We start from the raw sequence: 20,180 nt of genomic DNA on the forward strand, positions 1-20,180 counted from the left end.
AGCTGACATCAGTGCAACTTGTTGACATCACTGCACTGATTGTTTGTCAGAGGTTATATATAGGTTTTTGTAAAATTCTGGGGAATTTCTTTCTGCCTGTAATCGCCTGGAAGAAAGTTGACCAATTTTAACATACGGTATATGGTATCACATAAGCACTTTGATAATAAATTCAAGACTCAAGATATAAAGATTGAAAGTTCATCTATTGTTGAAGTATGTCTGTGGTATACAACTCAGAGATTCATCTTCTCCAGAAAACCATGGCGGGCACTCAAAGAAAATCATCAACTACTCCCCCATGCATGAAAATAAAACAAATTGTGCAAACGGCAACAAGAACATCAAACCCCAACCCACGCCCCCACCCGCATAAAAAAACAGGCAAATGACAGTTGAGGCTCACTGGTCTATAGTTCCCAGGATAGTCCCTTGTTTCCATCTTAAATAGAGGTACAAAATTAGGCAGTCACCAGTTCTCTAGAAACTTGCCTGTGGCTAGAAAGGACATGAAGATGCTGGCCAAGGGCCCATCAATCTCATCTCTTGCCTCCTTCAATAACCTGGGGTAAATCCCATCAGGCCCTCAGAACTTATCCAGCTTAATACTCTTTAGGTCCAACACTTCCTCCCCCTTGACGTCTAAATGCCCTGACGTATTTATATATTCAGCACTGATCTCCTGGTCCTCCATATCCTTTTTCTTGGTAGATACTGGAGCAAAGTACTCAATAAGTAGCTCATTCACATTCTTTAAGCAAGCAAATGTTCCCCCTTTATCTTTGAGAGGTCCCACCCTCTCCTTACTTATCTTCTTGCTCTTGATGTACGTATAGAAAGCATCGGGATTTATCTTAATACTACTTGCCCAGGACTCTTCATGCCCCCCCCCCCCAGCTTGGCTAATTCCCTTCTTTAGTTCTTTTCTGTCTTCTTTATACTCATGTGCTCTTTCTGATCCTAACTTCTGAAGATTTACATACTTTTCCTTTTTCTCCTTGACTAAATTCATCACGTCTCTCATCTGAAAGTTCTCTGATCTTTCCACCTCTCCCCCGACCTTCCTTCTAACAGGAGCAATACATTTCCTGTAGTCTGTGCAATTGATTTTTAAACATTGTGGACATGCCAGTAAAAAAGGTGTTCCCAATTAATGCTTCCTAGTTCCTGCCTAATGCCCTCGCAAGTTGCCCTACTCCTATTTAAAACTCTCCCACAAGGACCATACCATTCTTTATCTATAGCGATCCTGAAAGTTGAGGAGCTGTGATCATTATTCCCTCACTGTTCAGCCACTGAAAGGTCAGTCACTGGGCCAGGCTCATTTCCCAACACCAGGTTCATTAAGGCCCCTTCTCTTGTTGGACCGTACACATATTGATTTAAGAAACCTTCCTGGATACACTGAATGAATTGTACTCCAGTTAAACCCCTTGCACTAAGAAGGGCCCAATTTATATTAGGGAAGTTGAAATCCCCCAGTGAAAAGAACCCTATTATTTTTACATATTTCCTTAATCTGATGACATACCTCTTCCTCAATGTCCCAGTGGTTATTAGGGTTTCTGTAGTACGATCCCCTCAGTGTGATTGCACCCTGAGTTCTACCCAAATGGACTGAGTGTCTGACCCCCTCCATTCGGTCTCTCCTGAGCACAGCTGTGATATTGTCCCACAACTCTGCTCACTTTTACTTCTGTCAGGTTTCGGTGGGACTTAAGCGCAGACCAATGAATACCTTTTCTCCAGGATTTATTAGGGAGCACAAAGGCAACAGTCTTTCACGAACAGAAGGCAGGCACCAATCCAAAATGGCAGGCAGAGGTCTTAACCAGGAAAGGCAGTCAGGTGAGGGCAAACAATCCAGAGCACACAGGCAAAAATCAGGTCCAAGAGCTGGCAAAATCAGTTGGCAGAAGTCATAATGACACAGATCAGAACTGGGACAAACTGGTAGAGGATGCTAGTCAAGGCCGGGTTTAAATGGACAGGGTAATGAGAGAAAATTAGAAACAGGTGGGTGCAAATGAGGAGACAAGCAGGTAATTGGAGGAAGTCCAAAAAGGAAAGGGGCTGGGCCTGAACCCACATGGCCAGGTGAAAGAAAACAGAAATTAAAGACTGTTGTGATCCAGAGCTACCAGCAGAGGCCCTTTGACCCAGTGTTCAGGCCGGATCCTTAACAACTTCCTTCTCCGTCCTTTCTAAAACTTCGAAAACCTGGTACGTTAATCACCCATTCCTGCCCCTTTCTCAACCAAGTTTCAGAAACGGCTACAACATTGTAGTTCCATGCTCTGTGTTCATCACCCTTACCCATAATACTCCCAGCATTAAAATATACACACTTCAAACTATCCGACCTGTCACACCTGGTATTTCAATTTTGCCTTTCAATACTTCCCCTGACATAGACCTCCTGGTCTGGTCCTTCCCTTACTGGCATGGGGCTGTGGTTCCCAAACCCTTGCAAAACTAGTTTAAACTCTCCATAGTAGGATCAGCAAACCTCCCGGCCAGGATATTGGCTCCCCCGCCACCCCACCAAATCATGAAAACAGCAACAAGAACGTCAGACCCCAAACTCCAAACCATCCCCTCGTGTTAATAAAAAAAAAAAATCAAATCATGCATACGCCAGCAGGACCGTCAAATCCCAAACCACACACATGCAAAAAATGCAAACAAATCATGCCAACAACAACAATGACATCAGACCTCAAACCTCAAACCCTGCCTCCCCTGTGTGCAAAATAGAACAAATTGGGCAAGTGGCAACAATAATGCTAAACCCTACAACTCAAACCCCCGTGCAATGAAAGGCAAACAAATCACGCAAGTGATAACAAAAAATAACGGGCGAAACCACAGAATATAAAACTAAGAACTTTAGGCTTTGAGCAATGCCATCCTTTATCAGTTATTGTGGGTTTAATCAGTTTTCACACTGTTCCTGCCTGAGTGAAACATTTGTGGGCTCTAGCATTGAGCACAAAGTTGTGGATGTTGTTATATTCTGCATTGCCAGGGTTTCACATGAAGTGTTAACCCAAGTCCCTGTTGGCCTGATAATGTGGGTATTATCGAGGTGGATTCATCACTGGTTGTCTGCCCAACATCTAACCTTCAACCATAAAACTGATTACCTAATCATTTTTTTTCTGTTCCGAGAGATCTTGCTGATGCATCATTTCCTTGACTATGTCAAGGCGCAACACTTCTAAAGAGATTTTCTCTTGGCTGTATAGAGTGTTCCGAAAGAAGCATACATCGGCAAATATTTATAAACCGGAAACTAGGAAACTTTTTAATCTTCATTTTAAGATTTTGACTGAAAGTGTTCATTATTGTTGGAAGGAAATTTAAGCTTCCTGAATTGAACAAAGGAGCTGGTTGTAGATTACAGGAGGAATGGAGATGGGCTAACCCCTATTGACATCAATGGATCTGGGGGGAGAGGGTAAACAGCTTCAGGTTCCTTGGCATCCACGTCACCGGGGACCTCACGTGGTCACCAGCTATGTGTTGAAAAGGCACAACAGGGCCTCTTTCACCTCAGACGGTTGAGGAAGTTTGGTATGGGCCCCCAAATCCTAAGAACTTTCTACAGCAGCACAATTGAGAGCATCCTGACTGGCTGCATCACCACCTAGTATGGAAATTGTACTTCCCTCAATCGCAGGACTCTGCAGAGATTGGTGAGGATAGCCCAGAGCATCTGTAGTTGTGAACTTCCCACTATTCAGGACATTTACAAGGACAGGTGTGTGAAAAGGGCCTGTAGGATCACTGGGGACCCAAGTCATCCCAACCACAATCTATTCCAACTGCTACCATCCAGAAAGCGGTACCACAGCATAAAAGTCAGGATCAGCAGGCTCCGGGACAGCTTCTTCCACCAGGCCATCAGACTGATGAACTCACGCTGATTTGAGTGTAGTCTATGTAACATTGACTGTTCTATTTATTATAAATTATTATAAATTACTATGAATTGCACATTGCACATTTAGATGGAGACATAACGTAAAGATTTTTACTTCTTGTGTATGTAAAGGATGTAAGAAATAAAATCAATTCAATTCAATGTTACAGTAGTCATGGGGGGACTTCAATATGCAGGTAGTTTGGGAAAATCAGGTTGGTGCTGGATTCCAGCAGGGGGGATTTTCTAGAGTGCCTATGCGATGGCTTTTTAGAGCAGCTCATGGTTGAGCCCACTAGAGGATCAGTTATTCTTGCCTGGATGTTTTGCTTTGAACCAGAATTGGTTAGAGGTTTCAAGGTAAAAGAACCCTTAGGGCCAAGTGATCACAATATGATCAAATTCACTGTGAAATTTGAGAAGGGGAGGTTAATGTCAGATACATCAGTATTTCAGCGGAATAAAGGGAATTACAGAGGTATGAGAGAGGAGCTGGCCAAAATTGATTGGAAAAGAACACTGGCAGGGATGATGGCAGAGCTGCAATGGTGGGAATTTCTGGAAGCATTTTGGAATGCACAGGATATATAAATCCCAATGAGGAAGAAGTATTCTAAAGGAAATATGACACAACCATGACAAACAAGAGAAGTCAAAACCAAGATAAAAGCCAAAGAGATGGCAAAATTAATGGAAAGTTAGAGGATTGGGAAACTTTCAAGACCAACAAGGCAACTACAACAGTCATTAAGAAGGTAAAGATGGAATACAAAAGTAAGATAGCCAATAATAGTAAAGAGGATAACAAAAGTTTCTTCAGATACATAAAGTGTAAAAGAAAGGTGAGAGTGGATATCATACTGCTGGAAAACGAAGCTGGAGAGGTAGTAATAGGGGACAACAAAATGGCTGACAAACTGAATAATTATTTTCATCAGTCATCACAGTGGAAGACATGGAAGTTCTAAGTGTCAGGGGTCATGAAGTGTGTGAAGTTACCATAGAGAGAAGGTTCTCGGGAAACTGAAAGGTCCAAAGGTAGATAAGTCTCCTGGAGCAGATGGTGTACACCCCCTGAGTTCTGAAAGAGGTAGTTGAAAAGATCATAGAGACCTTAACAATGATCTTTCAAGAATCACTAGATTCTGGAATAGTTCTGGAAGACTGGAAAATTGCAAATGTCTCTCCACTCTTCAAGAAGGCAGAGAGGCAGAAGAAAGGCCAGTTAGTCTGACCTTAGTGGCTGGGAAGATGTTAGAGTCAATTATTAAGGATGAGGTCTCAGGATACTTGGAGGCACATGATAAAATAGTCAGCATGGATTCCTCAAGGGAAGATCTTGTCTGACAAATCTGTTGGAATTCTTTGAAGAAATAACAAGCAGAATGGACAAAGGAGAATCGGTTGATGTTGTGTACTTGGATGGTCAGAAGGCCTTTGACAAGATGATGCACATGAGGCTGCTTAACAAGCGATGAGCCCATTGTATTACAGGAAAGATTCTAGCATGGATAAAGCTATGGTTGATTGTCAGGAGGCAAAGAGTGGGAATAAAGGGAGCCTTTTCTGGCTGGCAGCTGGTGGGTGGTGGTGTTCCACAGGGGCTGCGTTGGGACCAATTCGTTTTACATTATATGTCAATGATTTGGATGATAGAATTGATGGCTTTGTTGCAAAATTTGCAGATGATATGAGGATAGGTTGAAGGGCAGGTAGTTTTGAGGAAGTAGAGAGACTACAGAAGGCCAGACAAATTGAGAGAATGAGCAAAGAAACAGCAGATGGAATATAATGTTGGAAAGTGTATGACTATGCACTTTGGTACAAGAAATGAAAGGATTGACTATTTTCTAAATGAAGAGAAAATACAAAAAAACTGAGGTACAAAGGGACTTGAGAGTCCTTGTGCAGGATTCTCTGAAGGTTAATGTGCAGGTTGAGTCTGTGGTGAGAAAGGCAAATGGCATTCATTTCAAGAGGACTAGAATATAAGAGCAAGGATATAATGTTAAGCACGGATGAGGCCTCACTTGGAGCATTGTGAGCAGTTTTGGGCCTCTTATCTTTGAAACAATGTGCTGAAACCGGTGAGGGTTCAAAGAAGGTTCACAAAAATGACTCCAAGATTGAATGGCTTATAATCAGTGATAGATGGCCCTGGGCCTGTATTTGCTGGAATTCAGAAAAATGAGGGGTTACCTAATTGAAATGTATCAAATGGTGGAAGGACTTGATAGAGTGTATGGGGAGAGGATGTTTTCTATGGATGGAGAGTCTGAAACGAGAGGACGCAGCCTCAGGTCGTCCTTTTAGAATGAAGGTGAGGAGTAATTTCTTTAGCCTAAGAGTGGTGGATTTGTGGAATTCTTTGCCACGGGTGGCTGTGGAGGCCAAATCTTTATGTATATGTAAGACACAGGCTGATAGATTCTTGATTAGTCCGGGCATGGAGGGATAAGGGGAAGAAGCCAGGAGATTGGGGCTGAGAGGGAAAATGGATCAGCCATGATGAAATGGCAGAGTAAACTCAATGGGCCAAATGGCCTAATTCTGCTCCTATATCTCGGTATTATAGTCTTATGGAGTGCAACCCAGAGCCTCATGATCAACTGATGTCTGCAGTTACAAAGGTAGTTCCTGAGCAATGCAACTTAAGGTGTCAGCTGGCCTCTCTATTATATTGTGGGACATGTCCAAGATTGACAATAAAGTCGGCAAGTTAGTTTAGATCCCTGTGTATCGCTGACAAGTCAACAGCTTTGAATAATGAGTCTATTGGTGCATTGAGGGTTTAATTCATTCAGTTTGTGCAAGCAATCTTGCAATATAATAAAAAATCTGAGGCCTTTGTGACCTTGTCCTTCAGAGTCAGATCAGGAGAGTTGTCTGCTTTGGTTTCTTTATGAATGCATTAGCTACCATCACTTGATAAATCTCAGCCTGATGCTGCTCTCTTCTGCCATCTGCTGCTGATATTCATTGTGAGCAAACCCTGTTATGCGTGAAAAGCATGTGTAAGTTTCCTCCAAGAGGACCTTGATCCTGTCATAGGGTTTGGAGGCTTGCGTGCCTCAGTGACCCTAACAGAGAGCTATGTTGGCTGGAGTCAGGGTTTTATGCTTTGGCTTTTGGTAGGGTCACCCATGCCAAACAGGTCAAAGGGTAGAGACCGGATTAAGAGTGGTCCACAGGTCCTCCAGGTTCGGGGGGTTCAGCTCAGGGCTAACAATCCTGATTGGTCAAACGAAATTTTTACAGAAACAGCAATAAAGAATCCTTCTGCATCTGAGTGTGACATTATTTCACCTGGGACTTGTATGACTGACAGTAGTGAAAACCAAGAGGAAGCTACTGACACAGTGAAGGAAGCCCTGAACACCGCCAGAGATGGAGGACCTTCATTGCTGCCCTAAACACCAGCAGCATAACAGACAAAAAATAATAGAGCGCAAGTTTGTGTTCTTTTGCTGCTATAGCCCATCCACTTCTGGGTTCAAGATACTGTGGATTCAGAGATGCTTTTCTTCACAACACAGTTGTAACGCAAGGTACAAAGTACCATGGAGTATGCCTGCTTATCATGGATGAATGCCTCACAGAGTGTCCTCAGCCAGCTTGATTCCATTCAAAGAAAGGCCCTCAGGATCATAGGTGTAGACGAAGCCACAGCTCGAGAGAAGCTAGCCATCAGTAGCTTACACCACAGACGACAGGTTGCTGCAGCTACTGTGCTATACAAAATTCACACCAGCCACAGCCCTGTAGACCTTCGCGCCATGCTCCCTTCATCTTATGAGAGACGGCGCACCACACAATCAGGTTTATCTATGCCTGCTCGTGCTATTTCTATGCCTGATGCGAGAACCTACACACTGGATAGAAGCTTCCTTCACTGTGTGCTATCAGAATTTGGAACAGCCTCCCAGATGCTGTGGTTGGAAGCATCTGCGACGATGGGGTCCAAGCCTTCAAGGGTCGAGTACACAAGCACCTATCATCTCTGGGAGGGAAGTCACGTGCTTCTTCATAAGCTATCATGAAGGGGACCAAGATGGCAATGCTTGGCTGTTGGTAGGTAGGGTTAATGCCTGACTTTCAAGAGCACTTGTGAGTTATGTTCCAGCAGGACTTAGTCCTTAAACTGCTGGAGAACAGTGCAGAAAGAACAGGTGCTGTTTTCTCCCGGTAGGGATCAGTTTTTAGTTCCAAGTGTTCCTGCCACGGTTTATCACCCTGCAACCTTATCCTTCAATCTCTTTGAATTATGGAGGACAGCATGTGTATAAATGTCTCTCTCCAGCAGACTTCATCATGACCATCATGACTCCAGTATTTCTACTAGTTTTTAATCTTTCTTAATTGTACATATGATTTTTTTTTGTGTTCTATCGCTGAGCAGCAGTGAACCATCTGATTGGCCTATCAGAGTTCTCTTTGGGAACTAGTTGACTTGATCAGCATTTCTGATCTGGCTATTGTTCATGATTGCACTTAATAAAAAAAAAGGTTATTTGAATTACTGTCACCCTCCTGTCAATAGGGTGGCCATTCTATCCGACCTCTCTCATTAACAAGGTGCTTTCGCCCACAGGACAGCTACTCTAAGTTTGCTTTCTTTTGACCAATTCTCCCTAAAATCTAGAGACTATAATGCGTGAAAATCCCAGGAGATCAGCAGCTTCTGAGATACTCAAACCACACCGTCTGGCATCTACAATCATTCCACGGTCAAAGTCACTTATATCACATTTCTTTCCAATTCTGATGTTTGGTCTGAACCTCTTGACCATGTCTGCATGCTTTCATGCACTGAGTTGCTGTCACATGGTTGGTTGATTGGATATTTGCACTAATGAGCAGCTGTACAGGTGTGCCCCAAAACTTGGCCACTGAGTGCATTTTTCTCATTCTTTGCCCTCCTCTCATAGCTACCATCAAGTAGGAGGTACAGGGCCAAACATTTTGATGGAACTGTTAAGAATCCATGCCAGGCATCATACTTCACGAGGAATTTGAGGAGATTTGGTAGGTTACCAGATGTACAGTGGAGAGCATTCTAACTGGCTGCATCACCATCTGGTATGGAGGGGGGCACTCCACGGAATTGAAATAAGCAGCGTAATGTTGTAAACTCAGGCTGTCCCCATTATGGGCACTAGCCTCCCCAGCATCGCGGACATCTTCAATAGGTGATGCCTAAAGAAGGTGGCTCCATCATTAAGGACCCTCAGTATCCATGACATTCCTTCTTCTCATTGCTACCATCAGGGAAGAGGGAGAGAATTCTGAAGGCACACACTCAACGATTCAGGAACAGCTTCTTCCCCTCTGCTATCAGACAATGGACCTATGAACACTACCTCACTACTTCTGTTTTCTTTTTGTGTGACTTGTTTAATTCTTGTTTACGTAGAGTCATAGCAATGTACGGCACAAAAAATCCCCTTCAGCCCTGTGCTGATCCATTTAAACTGCCTACTCCCACTGACCTGCACCAGAACCATAGCCCTCCATATCCTTCCCATTCATGTACCTATCCAAACTTCTCTTAAATGTTGAAATCAAGCTCATAAGCATCACTTATACTGGCAGCTTGCTCTACCCTCTCATGACCCTCTGAGTGAAGAAGTTTCTCCTTATGTTCCCCTTAAACTTCTCAACCTTAACCCATGACCTCTAGTTGTTGTCCTACCCAACCTCAATGGAAAAAGCTCGCTTGCATTTACCCTATCCATATCCGTCTTAATTTTATATACTTTTATCGTCTCCTCTCGGTCCTCAACATTCCAAGGAATAAAGTCCTAACCTCCAAGCAACACACACAAAACGCTGGAGGAACTCAACAGGCCAGGCAGCATCTATGGAAAAGAGTGAGCAGTTGATGGTTTGGACCAAGACCCTTCCTTTTTATTCTGGCATCTTCCACCTTCTTTTCCAGTCCTGGTGAAGGGTCTCGGGCTGAAACATCGACTGCTCACTCTTTTCAACGGATGCTGCCTTGTCTACTGAATTCCTCCAGCATTTTGTGTGCGTCGCTTTGATTTCCAGCATCTGCAGATTTTCCCCTGTTTGAAAGTCCTATATAATTCCATATAACTCAGGTCCTTCAGTCCCTGGCAACATTCTTCTATGTACTCTTTCAACTTTATTCAAAGCTTTATTTACTTTGATAATAAATTTGCTTTGAACTTTTGAACTTTGAAGAGCTCTAATTAACTTGGCATGGTGTTTGGTGTAGACTTTGTGATCCAAAGAACCTGTTTCTGTACTGCTCTGTGCCGGGTTCTATCATTGAAATGGCCTTTTTGCCTTAAAATCTGAGTTGAGATCTGCACAGAATAGACAAGGATTCCAAGTCTCATAAAGTTGAAGAGGAGGAGATGTTCCATTCATTCCACAACCACACAGGTGCACTCGAAAGAGCTGAAAGGAAACTGCTCCCATTGGATCTGCCAGACATGGTCGGCTTTTTTTTTGCTGCATTATAGAATTTTAATACCTTCCATTAGCTGATGTCAGCACAGCTGAACCTTCAGAAACTAAAGTGAGATGAGGTTAATTTTAAAATGGATTTTTGCAACAACTAAATAATATAAATGAATATACCAAATTCTTGCAAATTAGTTAACAACGAGGTACTCTGTATGCTGCTGTTGGGACATGCTAGCTTGTTTTCCTTGGTTGCATAAATCATTTTTAAGGAAATATGAAATTTTAATTTTGTTATGAGTGCAGGTTTTGCAGAATAGGTTAAAGATTCAAGATAGTTTCTTACCGTTCTTCAATACACAGAAGTAAAGGGGAACAAAATAATTGTATTCCAGATCCGATGCAGCATAAAAAAAATCACAATAAGTATAATGAACACAACAAATATAAATATAAAACCAGTCCTACAGAGCACTATGTACAACTGTTTCGGTGTGGCTCTGTGGCCAGTTTACTAGGTACATATGCACACCTGCTCATTAATGCAAATATCCAATCAGCCAATCATATGGCAGCAAAAGGATGCCGACATGGTCAAGAGGTTCATTTGTTATTTAGACCAAACATCAGAGTGGGGAAAATTTTTGACCTAGTGACCTTGACTGTGGAATGGTTGTTAGTGTGAGACAGGGTGGTTGGAGTATCTCAGAAATCGCTGATCTCCTGGGATTTTCACACACAACAGTCTCCAGAGTTTACAGTGAATGGTGCAGAAAACAAAGAGACATCCAGTGAGTGGCAGTTCTGTGGGTGAAAATGCCTTCTCAATGACAGAGTTCAGTGGAGAATGGTCAGACGAGTTCAAGCTGACAGGAAGGTGACAGTAAGTCAAATAACAACGTATTACAACAGTGGTTTGCAGAAGAGCATCTCTGAACAGGCAACCCGTTTAACCCTGAGGTGAATGGGCTACAGCAGAAAACCACAAACTTCACTCAGCAGCCACATTTTAGGTACAGGAGACACAGGAGTATCTGTACATAAGGTGACTCTGACAAGAAATGATAAAATCACCAAGTGACCCTTGGTAATTGAGTACGAATGACTGAAATTTCATTCAGGAAAAGCTATTCTTGGATCTGACTGTTGATGCCACAACCAAGAAAGCTCACCAGAACTTCTACTTCTTCAGGAGGCTAAAGAAATTTGGCATCTCCCTGTCAACTCTAATGAATTTGTATCGATGCACCCTAGAAAGCTTCCTATTTGGATGCATCATAGTTCAAAGTGACCTTATTATCAAAGTATATGGACGTCACCATATACAGCCCTGAGATTCATTTCCCTGTGGGTATGCTCAATAAATCTATAGAATAATAACTTACTCTTTCAATCTTTTTTTCGAAGTTTTAGAAGTTTCAGAAAGTCTTTCTTTTTTTTTCAGTTGTATCCTCAAAATGGACTGCCCAGTCCCTTTTTTTTGTTGTTTTTTTTTCTATAGTGCAGTGGTTTTTTTTTCTTTTCATTTAAAACCCAATGTTTTTTTCTTTTCTCTTCATAAACTGGTAAGAGGAGAACTGTTATTTTCATTTTTATTACATATTTTATACTAGTTTAACAATATCTATGATTTTGACAATGCCTATTTTAATCTCAGTTTATATTGTTACTGATATATATATTTGAAATAATTCTCCTCTTAATTGTATTTATACTCCTTTTAAATCAATAGAAAGATTAATAAAGGAAGAAAGGAAAGGATAATAACCATAACAGAATCAATGAAAGACCGCCCAATTTGGGTGTTCAACCGGAGTGCAGAAGACAACAAACTGTGCAAATACAAAAAGAAAGAAATAATAATAATAATAAATAAATAGATAAGCAATAACAAATAAGTATTTATAGCTTGGTATTGGAACTTCTGTGCAACTGCAGAGAGTAGTGACCACAGCTCAGCACATCACGGACACCAGCTTTGATCGCGGACTCTGTTTACACTTCCTGTTTCGATAGAGACCCCACCCACCTCAGTCATTCTCTCTTCTGCTTCTCGCCGTCAAGTAGAAAGCACAATAATAAACCAATACCAATTCCAATTCTAATGATCTGTTATGCACCTTAACAATTGAACAAAGATCTTTGGAGAGACTGTAGATGTTGGAATCGGGAGCAACACATAGCGCACAGAAGGAACCAAATTAACCGGAATAAAGAGATGTTTAATTGTGAGTGCCTGTAGTTCTGACATAATTTTGTGATATTTGACTTAGTAGTTATCAAAAGCAAACCTCTGTCTGATTCAACCACAAAAAAAGTTAGTGTTTCATTACCATGAGTTGAGCCATTTGTTGAAATAGAACATTTGATTAGTTTCAGTGAATTTTACTGTTAAACCTCATGGGTAATAGAGCTAGGTTTCAGGAAAATGTCCTTTTCTTGCAAACTGAAAGCAACAGTCAGACTTTGATGATTCCATTTAGTCAAGGTGAAGTAAAATTATGTTCTCATGAAAGTTTGATCACCCGAAAAAAAAAACTGTATTCTCTGAACTCAAAACCTGCCTCACATTCTGAGGATTTTCTAAATAGGACATTTCACTTCGGAACACCCAGTTGAGTCTGACTGATGATCTGAACTGGGCACAATCCCACCTCATAGCTTTTGTTCCAATATCTTTCATAATCTTATCATAATTTATCCGGCGGGAGGTGTAGGAGCCTTGGGTCACTCATCTGAATGCTGAACTGACTCCACAAGCCATTGACTCACTCTCACGGACTCTACAGTTTATGATCACAGTATTTCTTTAATTTTTATATTATTTGCACAATTTGACTTCTTTATCACATTGATTGTTTGTCATTCTTTGTTATGTAGTTTTTCATGAACTCTATTGCACTCCTAAACAGAGCTTAAGAGAATCAATGTGCCTAACAGCGACTGCTTTGCTTGCATGTTTGGAAACAGCTTTATTTCCATCTTTGATATTTCTATTTTTGCCTTTCAATGTTCTTTTGAAGACCCTGACCTGGAGTTACACACTGACTACGGTTCTTTGCGCGAATGGGACCCGCTCTCGGGGTTTCACGAATGGCTGTTATTCAGCACGCCAAGGACGCGACCTGAGAGTTCCACTCACCTTTGGAGGACCAAGATTCCATGGCTCTGGAGACAGGGAGAATCAGGGGTTGGTGTCCGGGCAGGAGATTGGTGTGTCGTGGGAGATGGAAGATCTGAGGCTGCGTGCCCAAAGACTCGAGATCTTTGGGCACAGATTTTGGAAAAAGCGACGCATGGACGTTTAACAGCAAGTAGTATGTTATGTCTCCCCTCTTGCTGTGAAATGGAGACACCTCTTTCTCCCTTATTAGGGAGAGAAAGAGAGCCTGTGGTATGTCGAGTAACGGGTGAACAAGTAGTCTTTGGGGTACTGCAAGTCCGTGTCTTTTCTGTTGCTTTGCACACGCTTCAGTGCCCGGTGGCGGGTGCTGATGCTGCTTCTTTATTGCCGCTGGGGGAGGGGGAATCGTTGCTTGCTGCCACTTACACGTGGGAGGGAGGGGAGCTGGGGGGGCTTTGGGGTTCTAACATTTAACTGTCACTCATTGTTTGGGGGCACTCCTCTGTTTTCATGGATGCTTGTGAAGAAAAAGAATTTCAGGATGTATATTGTATACATTTCTCTGACATTAAATGTACCTTTGAAACCTTTTTCATTTTCCTTTAAATGCCTGCAAGTGTTGGTGCATGGCCAAGTGGTTAAGGCATTCGTCTAGTGATTTGGAGGTCTCTAGTTCGAGCTTTGGCTGAGGCAACGTGTTGTGCCCTTGAGCAAGGCACTTAACCACACATTGCTCTGCGATGACACCGGTGCCAAGCTGTATCGGCCCTAATGCCCTTCCCTTGGACAACATCGGTGTCGTGGAGAGGGGAGACTTGCAGCACGGGCAACTGCTGTTCTTCCATACAACCTTGCCCAGGCCTGCACCCTGGAAACTTTCCAAGGTGCAAATCCATGGTCTCATGAGACTAACGGATACCTAAAAGTGCCTGCAGGAAAATGAGTCTTAAGGTTGTATGTGGTGATATATATGCACTTTGATAATAAAATTTACTTTGAACTTAGAAAGTGGTGGATGTACCCTAGCTATATAAATTTACCTAAGACTTTTGCTCAGTAATGTACTTGTCAACATGGAGCAGAGCGTGAGTATATAAATCTGGCAGGAGCAAAGGATGTTGGGATTGGCGAGGGTGGAGAGCCACGGGAGGGGTGGTAGAAGAGTAGTGCCGGGACGGAGTGTGGCGCAGGTGCAGATTCTAGATCATGGTGTCATCGGGGGCTTGCTATTGCTTGCATGGTGGGCGGCGAGGGGCTGAAGCAATTGGGGGGGAGGGTTGATGCTTTGCTGCTGCTTGTGCATTCGAGGGGGAGGGGGGCTTTGCGGTTCTAATGTTTTCTGTCATTTGTCCTTTGGGGGTTTTTCTCTGTTTTGCGGATGCTTGTGAAGAATGAGAATTTCAGGTTGTCTACTGTATACATTCTCTGATATTAAACTGAACTATAGAACCATTCCAACTCTTGTATTCAATTCTCTGATTTATAAAAGCCAACGTGTCAAAAACTTACTTTACCCATCCATACTGGCAGCTTAGTATCAGTGTTTAGTGAAAGAACTGCAATGCCTTTGAATGAAGGCTTTAGACTATGGGTTGCCCAATCCTTTTTATGCCATGGACTAATGATATTAGGCAAGGGGGTCCTTGGACCCCACGTTTGGAAACCCCTGTGAAAAGAAGGTAAAGCAAACTCTGTTTCATCCACTGAAGAGAATCTCTGATTTCCTGTTCAGTTGTGATGTTATTCAGGCAGTGAAAGCTGGGATCTGGTTCCTTCCACGCACCTCAAAGGATTCACACTTACACAGATATTTACAAAGCTCTCCAACTTGTTTAGCGAATCTGGCAACAGGGAGTTACACCGGGAGAGTCCTTGTGCTCTAAGCAGTGGCGTTTATTATTTTCAAGCTCAAAATGAAATAGCAAGCCAACCACTGCAATTTTTTTCTGGTCATTCGCTGTGTACGACTTTGGGAAGTAATGGTGGTGAATCAGCAGAATTTATGGTTTTGTGTCTGGCCATGGAAACAGCCAGGAATGAGACAGTGGGTCAATGTCACTAGACATTTCAAGAGCAGAAACGTCACATTAATTTAACAAAGGGTCTGCTAAGCATCAATGTCAGTAGACGTTTTCAAACATAAAGACACTTTTTGAGAAAACACTGGTCAGCAATTTTTTTTGGAAGTGTTGCTTCCTCAAAAATGTTGTTTTGTTTATGATAGATCACTTGAAGTTGAACTCAAATATAATTTCAGACTACGTGTGTCATGCAGCACTTTAGAGAAACAAGAAATTAACTTTAATTGAACATAATACGTTTAACTGCATAACGGTGCCATGGTTCAACTCAGCTAAAAATATTTTGTTGATGATTTTCATTTGTACTCAGAGTCTAAGGCTTCTTGCTTGAGTGTCCAACAATAATCAGCCAGCGTTAATGGATTCCAGTTGCCCTGATACCGTTTCTTCATGACCGTAATGTTCCAGTGAAATCTTTCATCGTGCTCGTCACTGACAGTGCCAAGATTTGCAGGGAAGAAGTCTAAATGGAAATGCAGAAAATGAATCTTTAGTGATGTGTTGTACTTCATGGTTTTTTATGCTTGAAGCATGTTGTCAACCAGCTGCATGTAGTTTGGTGCTCTGTAGTTGCCAAGAACGTATCAGGGCAATTGGAATCCATCAGCGCTGGCTGATTATTGTTGGACACTTACGGAAAAAGCCTCAGACACTGAGAACAAATGAAAATCATCAACAAGACATCGTTAGCATAGTTGAACTATTGCAAAGTGTCAGCACCTTTATACAATTAAACGTATTATACTCAACGACATCCTAGAATGCCATCCATGCGATTTTCTCCGGTCCAACTGGATGTTCTTTGAATTGCCTGTTATTGATGACCTGTTTGATTTGTGGGCGAACAAAAATGCCTTCCTTAATCTTGGCATCAGTTGTTCTGATTTGAATTATGAATTGAAAATAGGGGTGATTTCAAAAAAATGATGTGTGATCTGAAAATTTTCATGATCAGCAGCCTAAGATCCATAAGACACCTCCAAAAATATCCAGGAAGCAAAACCTTTATTGTCCAGTGTAACCGGTACATTAAAGGAAAATTAAGAGGGATGGCACAGTGGTGTAGTGGTTAGCTCTACAGCGTCAGTGATCTCTGATTGCGGTTCAGTTCCCAAACCTGTCTGTAAGGGAGTTTGTATGTTCTCTCAGTGACCGCGTGGGTTTCCTCCCACATTCCAAAGATGTACAGTTATGGTTAGCAAGTTGTGGGCACACTACGTTGCTGCCAGAAGCATGGCAGTACACGTGGACTGTCTCCAGCACATCCTCGGATTATGTTGGTCATCTTGTTGCGGCAAGACCACTCAACCAGCTGATCTATCTCACTCCTGTACACCTCCTCGTTGCCATCTGAGATTCTGCCAACGATAGCTGTGGCAGTGGTAGAGGCTTCCAGTAATTTCCCCCACCCCCCACCTCCTCTCTCCTTCTTCACCATTCCCTATTCTTGATTCCCTTTCACAACTTCTCTCCTTATCCGCCCATCGCTTCCCTCTGGAGCTCTTCCCACTTCCCTTTTTTCCATGGTCTTCTGTTCTCTCCTGTCAGATTCCCAGATTCCTCCTTCTTCTGCTCTCAATCATTTTAATGAATCAACTTCCCAACCCTTTACTCCACCATCTGCCCATCTCCCAGATTCACCTGACACCTTGTACTTCTTCCTCTGACCTCATCTTCCTTTCCAGTCCTGATGGAAGGTCTCAGCCCGAAATGCTGATTGTTTACTCTTTTCCTTAGATGCTGGCTGGCCCACTGACTTCCTCCAGCATTTTGTGTGTATTGCTTTGTTAAAACGTCATTTTTATTAGTACTAATATCTTAGATGGATCCACGCGGCTGGATCCGGGAGGGGATGTCGAGAGGGTGGGTCTGGACCTGTGCAACCCCCTACTCACCTAAAATCCACTCATGCACACGCTGTTCCTTTCTGAGGAGTGGGGCACCAACCCCCCCCCAACTGACTGAAAGGAACCATCATCATCCTATGGAATGGATAGCCAGAGAGAGAGAGAGAGAGAGAGAGAATATCTTAGATATTCTGGTGCATCCATACTTTCCAATAACTCCATATTTGAATCACTGTAATAACTTACTACACATTACATAAAATCTCAAACTTCACAGATTGCCTCTTGAGGTGAACAGCCTTTGCTCATTCCAGTGGAAGAGGTCATCTCTAAGTTCCAGTACCAGAGTCCTTCTGCACCATTGATATCCCTGATGGCCCCTCTTATAAGACATAAGACATAAGACAAAGGAGCAGAAGTCGCCCATTTGGCTCATCAAGTCTGCTCCGCCATTTTATCATGAGCTGATCCATTCTCCCATTTAGTCCCACTCCCCCGCCTTCTCACCATAACCTTTGATGCCCTGGCTACTCAGATACCTATCAATCTCTGCCTTAAATACACCCAATGACTTGGTCTCCACTGCTGCCCGTGGCAACAAATTCCGTGTATTCACCACCCTCTGGCTAAAAAAATTTCTTCGCATTTCTGTTCTGAATGGGAGCCCTTCAATCCTTAAGTCATGTCCTCTCGTACTAGATTCCCCCATCATGGGAAACAACTTTGCCATGTATTGTCTTGAGGTCGTCCTGGAGGCTTGTGGACAATTACCCCTGGCCAGGGCCCAGGAATCGGATGTTATTCATTCACGAGTTGGGAAAACAGGAGCAATCTGTTCCGTTGTGTAAAGGAGCGAGAGAGATCAGCTTGTTGAGTGGTGTCGCAGCGGCCACCTTGCACTCAATGTCAGTAAGTCCAAAGAACTGATTGTGGACTTCAGAAAAAGTAAGATGAGGGAACTCACACAAGTCTTCATAGGGGGATCAGAAGCAGAAAGAGTGAGTGACCTTAGATTCCTGAGTGTCAACATCTCTGAGTATCTATTCTGGGCCCAGCAGGTCGATACAACTATAAAGAAGGCACAACAGTGGCTATGATTCATTAGGAGATTTGGTATGTCACCAAAGACACACAAATTTCTACAGATTTACCATGGAGAACATTCTAACTGGCTGCACCACCATCTGGTGTAATTCGAAGTTTGTTTCTCTATTATTATGTATTGCAATGTACTGCTGCCACAAAGACAACAAATTTCACGACATACATCAGTGACATTAAACCTGATTCTGATTCTGTTCCCACTCCTATCCTTAACTGAACGACACATATCTCCAATCAGCTTTGTCAGCTGAGGTGGCGGTCCAGTTCCACTTTCTTTATACCAGGCAAGGGTTCATGTACAGGGGACTTCTTCAGTCATCATACATAATGTGGCTGGGTTTTTAACCATACAGCTACCTTTCCATTTCCTCTTTCTCGAAATGATATGAGTTTATTTTAAATAGTACAATTTTTAAATCACTCGTATGTCACAGTGGTGTCAAGAAAACAACCTCTCCCTCAATGTTGCAAAAACAAAGGAGCTGGTTGTGGACTACAGGAGCAATAGAGAACAGGCTAACGCTTATTGATTCAATGGATCTGGGGTTGAGATGGTGAACAGCTTTAAGTCCTTCGGCATAAACATCACCGAGGACCTCACGTGGTCTGTACATACCAGCTGTGTGGTGAAAAAGGCAGAACGGCACCTCTGTCAACTCAGACGGTTGAAGAAGTTTGGTATGGGCCTCCAAATCCTAAGAACTTTCTACAGAGGCACAATTGAGAGCATCCTGACTGGCTGCGTCACTGCCTGGTATAGGAACTGTACCTCCTTCAATCGCAGGCCTCTGCAGAGAGTGGAGCGGACAGCCCAGCACATCTGTAGATGTGAATTTCCCACCATTCAGGGCATTTACAAAGACAAGTGTGTAAAAGGGGCCCGAAGGATCATTGGGGACCTGAGTCACCCCAATGATAAACTGTTGCAGCTGCTACCATCTGGGAAACAGTACCACAGCATGAAAGCCAGGACCAACAGGCTCCGGGACAGCTTCTTCCATCAGGCCATCAGACTGATTAATTCATGCTGACACAACTGTGTTTCTATGTTATATTGACTGTTCACATTTAACCATCTTGTTACTGTCCTGTTCCACATGGTTATTATAAATTACTATAAATTGCACATTGCACATTTAGATGGAGACGTAATGTAAAGATTTTTACTCCTCATGTATATGAAGGTTGTAAGTCAATTCAATTCAGTTCAATTCTCCTAAACGTTGCAACCAATTTCCCCCGAGATCAATAAAGTATGACTATGACTATGACTATCAAGCCCACACCCACCTCTGCCACTGTCAGTTTGTTCCACACTCTCACCACCCTCAGAATGAAGAATATTCCCCTCAAGTTCCCCTTAAATATTTCACCTTTCACTTTTAACCCATGACCAGTTCTCATCTTACCCAACCTCAGCGGAAAAAACCTGCTTGCAGTAGATGGAGGTGAGTCCATGGCCAGATCAGCCATGATCTTATTGAGTAGTGGAGCAGGTGCGACAGGCCAGATGCCTACTCCTGCTCCTATTTCTTATGATCTTTTGTTCTATACCCCTCATACTTCAGTTTGCCTAGAAGTGAAATCTGAGGGGTATGGACAAGGTGAATACAAGAAGGCTTTTTCCAATGTCAGTGAGACCAGTGGAAGCCGGGGGCCTGGAGTCGGTC

Source organism: Mobula hypostoma, chromosome 28, assembly GCF_963921235.1.
Source record: "Mobula hypostoma chromosome 28, sMobHyp1.1, whole genome shotgun sequence".
Taxonomy (NCBI): domain Eukaryota; kingdom Metazoa; phylum Chordata; class Chondrichthyes; order Myliobatiformes; family Myliobatidae; genus Mobula; species Mobula hypostoma.